The sequence below is a fragment of the Pteronotus mesoamericanus genome, unplaced genomic scaffold (genome assembly GCF_021234165.1).
Source record: "Pteronotus mesoamericanus isolate MK-2021 breed Mesoamerican mustached bat unplaced genomic scaffold, CSHL_Meso_final contig_22, whole genome shotgun sequence".
Classification (NCBI taxonomy): Eukaryota; Metazoa; Chordata; class Mammalia; order Chiroptera; family Mormoopidae; genus Pteronotus; species Pteronotus mesoamericanus.
Window position 1 is genome coordinate 2,097,949 of NW_026555090.1, and position 9,051 is coordinate 2,106,999.

A 9,051-nucleotide genomic window follows, 5' to 3' on the forward strand; every position below is an offset into this window, starting at 1 on the left:
CGTTCCAGTGGCCCACCGTTCCTTCTCTTGTGAACACACCTCTTCAATGCCAGAGACGCTGCTCACCCCTAACTTCTCTGAGGAGCGCTGACGGTTTTCATCGCCTGCTGTGGCCGTGGTTGTGTGAACTACCTTCGTCCTACAAGCAGCTCCTTTCCCACCCGTGCTCACTTGTGCCTGCGGCTGGGCAAGTTTCTCCTGGCCCGGGACACTTTCTTTCATCTTGTTGGACAGGAAACGGGGCTGCATGGTGAGGCGGGGAGCCTGGGCTGGCGCCCAGGGGTCCAGGGCGGGCCAGCTAAGAATAAGCGCACACGGGCGGGACGCGGGTGCAGCGGGAGCTGCACTTTGTTACTCACCTTCCCTCTACACAAACCCGGCTCAGCCCCCGCAGGGGGACACACCACACTTACATCTCCTGCCCCGGGCGTCGCACACGTGCCCGCCCGTCCCAGAGACTGGGAGCCCGTGGTCAGAAAGAACAGCGGGCGAACCTGGACCTTCGTTTCTGGGCTTGTTACAAACACTGGTGTGGCGATCCTGTCACTCCTGTGTGAGTGTTGTGGGAAAGTGACAAACACGGGGTGCTGTTCTCTCTGGGAAAGAAAGGAGACGTGGCCCGGAAGGGGACAGTGAGGAGGAGCCCTGCGGTGTCTGCTGGAATTAGACAGATCAGTGTGAAGCAAGATTAATTTTTCCTGTAAAAAAGTTTTTCTGCCTTCATTTCTGTCAATGTGTCTATATCATGCTTTCATATTTTCTTCAATGGATAATAATCTATTATTATTGTTATTTTTTCGATGCTTAAGTTGTCCCAGTTTTGGCCAGTGGGACCGCCCTCGAGAGGCCTCATTGTCCTTTGGACAAGTCCTCTCTGTTCCCTGTGCACTTCTTAACTTTCTGACAATATGTTCCAGGCTCACCCAGGACTTTTTCTGCTCCAGTCCTGGAATCAGCCATCTCTCCAAAGAGATGGAGGACAGTATTTTTAGATGGAGGATGGTGTTTAGGCACCAGCGTGGAGCTGGTGCTCGGGTTCTATGTGTGCAGGTGTCATTGCTTACAGACGCTCTCTGCAGACACAGCTAGAGAGAGAGTGAGAAAAATATACACATATATACCCGTTATGTAAATGTATACCCTCTCAACTTACATATATTAATTTTCTATATGAACTCATTATATATGTTTTATATATAAAGACTTTTTAGCCCTGGTTGGCGTGGCTCAGTGGATTGAGTGCTGGCCTGAGAACCGAAGGGTCTCCGGTTCAATCCCCAGTCAGGGCACATGCTTGGGTTGCAGGCCAGGTCCCCAGTAGGGGCCCCCCAAGAGAGGCAACCAATTGATGTTCATGTCTCACATCAATGTTTCTCTCCCTCTCTCCCTCCCTTCCCCTCTCTCTAAAAATAAATAAATAAAATATTTTAAAAAAAAGAGTTTTTAGAGATATTTCTTAGGGAATAGAGAATGTCCATATGTTCATATTTACTTCTATGTGTGTCTATATAGCTATGGATAATATATTAAAAACCATGAGCTCAATCAGATATGAATTAGTGAATGCAAGTGAGGGGTATATGGGTGTTGCTCCTACCATTCCTACAGTTTTTCTGAAGGTCTGAATTGTTTCTATATAAAAAGTTGAGAAGATGTATGTGAATCTGCGGTTATCTCAAAATAAAAGGTTTAGTTAAAAAAGTTGAAGGGAAAGAAGAGGAAGATGGCAGAAGGCTGTCCCCAGCTCCAGCGCCCCAAGAGGCCTGGCAGGTGGCACTGCCCAGGCCCTGGCTCGGCCCCACGGGGAGCTCCGCCCCCCGCCCCCCCGCCCGCCCCCCCCCCCCGCTGCTCCTCCCTGTCTACTGCCTGCCCCAGACCCCACGGTGACAGGATGTTGTAACAGGGCTCTTTCCGCTCAGTTTCAGCGGAGGCTTCAAGGCCTCAGCATGGTGCAGCCACCTGGGGATTGGGATTTACGCCACCCCAAGTCTGAGGTGCCGCAGGCCAGAAGGGGGAGGGCTTCCTCTGTTAGGCCAACACCTGTCCTCTGGGGCCTGCAGGCCCCGCAGCCTCTTTGGTCTGTTTTTCAAAGTACCTTTTCTGTGCCGAGTCACACACTAAAGGGTGAGCAGCCCTCCCTCCCATGGGCCCTCGGCAGCAAGTGGCAGGGCTGGAGTTTGAACCCGGGCGGGCTGGAGGCCAGGCCTCTACCATAGCCCCCAGGCCACCCACGGGGCCTCCGCAGCCGCTTGCGCGGTGAGCTCAGAAAGCGGTGTGGGGAGCAGCACATCTGTGCTGGAGGGCAAGGAGCCTGGTTCTAAGACCAAGCAGGACCCTACAAATAGGGCTTGATCAGGAGGGCCCTGGAGGGGTTCAGGCACCCAAAGTGAGGGTGGATGGTGGGCCGCGAGCAAGGGGCATCAGGGCTGGCGGCTGGGAGAGCCCCAAGTCTCATCCCGGAACTGCCCCTGGGGTCGCCCCCACAGCTGCCACAGGAGAGAAAGCGGGCCCTTGGCACAGGCATGGCAGAACCATCTACGGCAGGCTGCTTCCTTCCTGATGAGGCAGGGTAACAAGCTGCTTGGGGAAGTCCTCGCAAGTGGGATCAGGGAACTGAGGCAGCTGGACGAACTGGCCAGGCAATGCACAGCCAGAGGCAGAAGCCCCAGGGCAGAAGGTGGCAGGGGCTCAGGGCTGCAGCTCGGCTGCCGACCTCGCCCCGGGGTGGCCTGCCCTCCCTGGCTTGGTGCTGGCCCTGCTGCTTGGACCTGTCAGCTAAGGAACATCCCAACCTGTAAGAATTTTTATGAGTTTATTTGAGCCAAAACAATGACAACTGCTGGGAAACGAAATCCCAACAGATTGAGACAATGCTCCAGAGAAGGGCAGTTTTGCGACTTACACATTCCGATCAAAGGAGGCCTGAGGGATCACTCGGAATTCACTGGTGACAGGTCAGGGAGGCGGGAGAAGACCAAGCGGGGAGACCTCCGGGACTGGGTAAAAAGTAAAATGATAGACTATCTTCTTTTACAGAGGCAGATACAGGACAGTTAAATAGTTAACAATTCACGTGATTATCTAATTATTATCAAATAGCGATGAGGGGATCGTGATCTCCCCGGTTCAGAGGGAGGTTGCGCCCTGAGGGGCCTGGCCGAAGGGGTCACTTGGACGTTCCGAAGGTCTGTTACCTTAGACGCAAAAAGACAATAGACTGGCTCAGTTAAGGGAAAGGCTGACTTTGTCAGGGAAGACACTGGCCTAGGCCAAGACGACCTGCCATGACCTGCTTTTACTTGGGAAGTTTTCATTTCAGACCATCCTGTGAGGTTACTTTCGGTCTGCGTTTGCAAGGCTGCCACGCAGGCCTCCCCTGAGCTGGTCAGGGTTAGTGTGTGGTCCCCTTTTCATCCACTGTCCCCCGACCTTTCCTATTGCTGGTCATTTAGTTTAGACACCCTTCCCCCACCTTTCCTCCCTGGAGACAACATCCAGGCCTCAGTTGTATTTCAGCCCCAGGCTCAGAAAGGCAGCAAAAGGTGGGCGACACCAGGACCAGCTGCAATGACGAAAGACCCCCAGAAAGGACACACCTGGAAAAGATGCTGGATATTCTCTTGCGATCCTCGCCTAAGATCGCTCCTAAACCCCCAGCCTTTAAAAACTCTCAAGACAAGGACCCAGTGTGCTCTGCGCTCTCCCGCCCAGGAGCCCACGCCTTTCTTCCCCTCAAGGTGGCCCATGTCCTAAACCCTAAGGGTCCCCACGAGACTTGCAACAGGGGGAGCAGTGGGCTGTGGCTGCTCCTCCCGGGCGAACCGTTCCGGGGGCCAAGGCAGCCCCGCCTGGGCTCTCCCACTGCTTCTTCTACCCCATGCCCTCCCCCAGCTTTGATAAATGTCTGCAATTGTCCTGCACGAAGTCAAGAACCCACACACCAGAGGTTGGCCTGCGGCAGACCCGCTCTTGGCAGGGCCCCTTTCTGGTGGCACTTAGACCCGACCCCTTTTGCAGGCTGACTCAGAGCCCAAAGACATCCAAGTCTCGATCCCCAGAACCTGTGGACGCCCCCTGAGATGGTACGGGGTTCCAGGACGGTCCACCCCGAGATGGGCCTCTGTGGTGTGCAGATTACTCTGAGCCAAAGGCAATTTTAGTTTCCTGTTCAAGGGAAACTTCTGCCCCTTCAACTACCTAGAACTGGAATTAGGGGCTTTGTGTATAACAATGGATTATCAGGGACAAACTTTTTGACCCACCTATGTGGCCCTTGAAACTTCTACTTACTAAACATCTGTTCTTCTATTGTCCTGCAGTTGAAACGGGGTGCAAAGCAAAAGGGACCCCGAAATAGAGCATGTTCCCCAACAGCCCATGGTTGGGGGAAGGGGAGAAACTGATGATACGGCCTAAGATGCTTTTCGTAACAATGGCACGGTGATAGCCGCGTCTTTCCTGAAGGGCAGCTCTGCTGCCACCCGTTAAAAGGTCTACATGGCTTTCAGAACACGTACTGCCCAGTATGAGGTCACGTAAGAAGCTCCAGGTCAGCATTTAAAAATCAGGGCAGCCAGCCATGAGGAGAGGCTGCGAGGGAGGGAGCCATGCGGTCCGAAAGGATGTAGAAGGGTTCCCCCCACTCTCCCCCTCCCCCTACCCCCCTACTCCCTCCAACCGTGCCCCTGGCCCATCTGCCGTGAGAGCGGGTATGAAAGGAGGTGCCTCACGGTTTTGAATTAAGAGCTGGAGGGAGGAAGAGGGGACCCGCTGGGAAAGCTGCCGGGGAGAAGACAGCTGCAGGGCGGATGGAGCCGGGAACCTGGGGACCTGCCCCCCCCCTCCCCCGCCCGGCGCACAGATTCGCGGGGATGCCCGGAAAGCTGACCTGCGACCAGGCACACTGACCTGCGGGCTTCTGCTTTTCTGAAAGACGGTACCTCGCACCGGCATGTTCTGAGACTGGCCTGGGCTCGCAAAGGAGGGCAGGACTATGAGCTTTGGGGTGTTTTAAAAGGAGTGGGATTAACGGCAGAAATCTGCCATTATTCTGAGTCTGTATAACCTTTAAACAAACCCCCTTTCCTTTTTCACCAAACTCTTGCATTGAGAGTCAGGCTTCTTGGTGGCGGGCAATCAGACCCCACAGCTGTCCCAGAACAGCACGGGTGGGGTCCTGCAACCCAATGACCCTGTGACGCCCCCAGGGTTCCTTACCTCATCCTCAGCTCGCGATGTCTTACTGTCTTTGCTCCATGTTCCCTTTCGGCCTCTGACCTTATCCTGTCCCTGCGGGGGATCTGGCTCCCCGTGTTTCCTGGGTGCCCGTCTCTTTGGTTATCAGGCAAACCCGCCGCTGCCCCGCTCCTCTGCCTGGCGGCCAGGGCCCCAACGCCTTGCTAGCTGCACAGGTCTGGGCCGTAAATTAGATACGAAACTACGATCCAGAAATTCTACTTCTTGGTGATTATCTGAAAAAATACAAACACTAATTTGAAAAAGCATATGCACCCCTTCGGCATTATTTAAAATAGCCAAGATATGGAAACAACCTGAATGACGAATGGTTAAAGAATTTTATATATATGTATATATACACACATATAGATAATGGCATGTTATTCAGCCATGAAGAGAAGGAAATCTTGTCATTTTGGACAGACCTTCAGGGCATTATGCTAAGTGAAATAAGTCAGAAAAAGGCAAACACTGTGTGATGTAATTCACGTGGAATGTAAAGCAACCAAACAACGACTAAACCGAAAGGCAAACAAAAATATTAATGAATGAGAAAATGGTGATACAGAGAACAGCCTGGTGCTGCCAGAGGCGGGTGTGAGAGGCGGGCGACTCGGTCGGCGCCGCGGGCACCAGCGTCCAGACAGAAGGCAGGTGCGGGACAGGGAGGGACGTGCAGTGCGGACGATGGCCGGTGACACCGCAGTGCGTATGTGAAAGTTGCTAAGAGAGTAAACCTTAAAAGCCCTCATCACAAGAAAAAATGTTTCACGCAAGAGAGCCATTGTAAGTTGTATGAATGTCTAATCACTATGTTATTTACCTGAAACAAATACAATATTGTATGACAAATATATTGAAAAATAAATTTAAAAATTAAAAAAAAAAAAGGGTGCCCTCTTGTTAGCCCAGCAGCTCCAGGCCAGCTCCAGTCTGGCGACACCAGAGCGTCCCTCTGGAACCCAGTGGCCGAGCTGCAGCTTCCCCAGGGAGGCCTGAGCCTTCCAACCTGGCCTCCCTCGAGGACCCTCCCTCGGCACCGCGCAGCGCGTGTTGCTCCCTGACGGTTGCTCTTTTATCACCATTAGTAACGCATCACAGCAAACTTCTCCTGTTTAACCTATGGTGTCCAATCTCCCGATCAGACCACTGCACTCAGTAAACACACCCTTCATACCTTTCTGACAAATTTCTCCATCATGAAATCTGGCTAGCCTATCGATGAATTAAAATAAATAACTCAGCACCAGATAAGTCACGTTAGAAGAACTGGACGTGAGCGATAAAAGCATTTTGCCACAGAATAAAGCTCAACTGGGGGGTGCCTGGCCGCAGAACAGAGCGGGGTATGTTGTAAATGTTGGAGTCAAAAGCAATGGAAGCTGCAAGGGCTGGGCCTAAAAGAACCGGTCACCTTACCTTTTATGGGAGAGAGCCATTCAGATCATCTAAATTTTAAACAGATGGTTAAAAAAAGAAAGACTCCAGCCTGTTAATGACTTTTATGAACTGCATGTAACCCACACAGGGATTCTTTTTAAGGAATCCACATTTGCTGTGGTTAAAGAAATTACCCCAAACTCAGGATTTGTGGTTTCACTCTTACTTTTCATCTTCTAAATTCCAATAAAATTGCTTTCAAGGCTTTTATCTTAAGAACAGTGCAGCCTGAATCCTGGCTTGTCGTTGGGCGTGTGAGAAGCTCAGAAGGCATCCCTGTCACGATGATCTCACAACAAGAAGGAAGACGAACGAACTGAAAACTGACAGCTCTCCTCCGATCTCACAGAAGACTGAGGCCACAGGACGAGCTGCGGCCCTCAAACCGAACAGGAACACAGGCAGATGCAGAAAACCACGACTTCCTGGGGCAGAAGCCAGGCAGGGAAATCTCGGGGGACCCGCCACCAGAGCAGGAAGCCCGAGCAGTAACGGACGAACCAACCGCTGGACGCCCAGCGGACAGGCTTGGGAGTTAAAAACTCCAGGGGCCTCCACTGGATTTTTAGGAGCTTTAGTTACCTCCAGGACATCGAACAGGTTCCCACAGTGAATGTTGGAGAACAGTCTTCTCATGCTTCTGGCAGGAGAGGAGCAAAGTAGCCACTTTGAAGTATACCAGAGCGTTCTGTCCTTCTTAGCCAGGGAACTTGCTGTCTTAGCAAGGCCTTGGCACTTATTAGTAGGGCTCCTATATAACAACAAGTGATTCCAATGCAAAGAACTGCCCATCTCAGACCTTATTTAATATGTCTCTAGGGAACCCCAAATACAACAGAGAAGACAAAAAAAAAAAAGGACACCGTGGAAATTTTAGCCTGACACCTATGGCTATGGCACACAGTAAACACAGCGTAACCCCTAGCCAGGTAAATATAACCCCTCACACTGAAAACCTAGTTCCCTCAGTTCCTCTTACTCAGTACATCACATGTGGCTTTCAACAACAAGAACAAAAATTTGCAAGGCCTACTAAGGACAAAAACATGGTTTGAAGAGGCAGAGCAAGCGTAAGAACCAGACTCAGATATGGCAGAGATGTTGGAATTATTAGGCCAGGAATTTAGAAGAACCATGTTTAATGTGCTAAGGGCTGTAATGAAAACAGTGGACAATGTGCAAGAACAGGGAGACAACATAAGCAGAGACGCACATTCTAAGAAAGAATCAACAGGAAGCGCTTGAAATAAAAAACAGTGAGAGAAAGGAAGAGTGCCTTTGATGGGCTCATCAATAGAATGAACACAGGGCAGGGGAAAAAATCGGTGAACTTGAAGAAATGTCAGTAGTAACTTCCAAAACTGAAATACAAAGAGGAAAACAAATGAAAAAACACAGAACAGAATTTCCAAGGACTGTGGAATAACCACAAGAGGTATCACATACATATCATGCAAGTATTAGGAGAAGAAAGAAGGAAGGAAGGAAGGAAGGAAGGAAGGAAGGAAGGAAGGAAGGAAGGAAGGAAGGGAAATATTTGAAGAACTAATGATTGAGAATTTCCCAAAATTAATGTCAGACAGTAAACTGCAGATCCCGGAAGCTCAGAAACATGAAACAGGATAAACACCAAAAAAATACATTTAGGCATATCATATTCAAATAGCAGAAAATCAAAGACCAACTGAACCTGGAAAGAAGCTCGGGGTGGGGGACATCTTATCTAGACAGGGACAGTGGTAAAAACTACATGAATTTCTCTTCAGAAACTATGCAAGTAGGAAGAGAGTGAGGTGGAATATTTAAAGTGTTGAAAGAAAAAGACCGCCAACCCAGAATTTTGTACCCAGTGAAATTATCCTTTAAGAGTTAAGAAACTATAAAGATTTTCTGAGACAAAAGCTGAGGACACTTGCCATTCCAGAAACTGAATCATTTAGTTTGTGGTGGATCCAGGCATGGGTATATTTTAAACACTTCCCTGCTGATTAATTTCTGCAGCTTTTTGCCGTCCTATAGGATATACATACACCCTGCTCAGCAATGATTCCCATGCCTGAAATGTCCTCTTCCTATATTCTAATGAACCTAAATACAACACATTTCCCAAAGGCTTCATATTAGCCTTTTTTTTTTTCAGGAAGTCTTCTCAGATCATCCCAACTATTAATGATCTTCCTCATTTCAAGGTTTCAATAACCTTGGCTTACAAACCGCACTGTAAAATCCAGTCCTTAATTCAACAGACATGTGCCAGGTGCTTGCTTATTTACGGAGGGGTCCATACAGTTAAAAAAAAAAAAAGATTGAGGGAACTTGTGGCCAGTAGATCTTCTCTGTAAGAAATGTTAAGCCCTGACCAGTGTGTCTCTG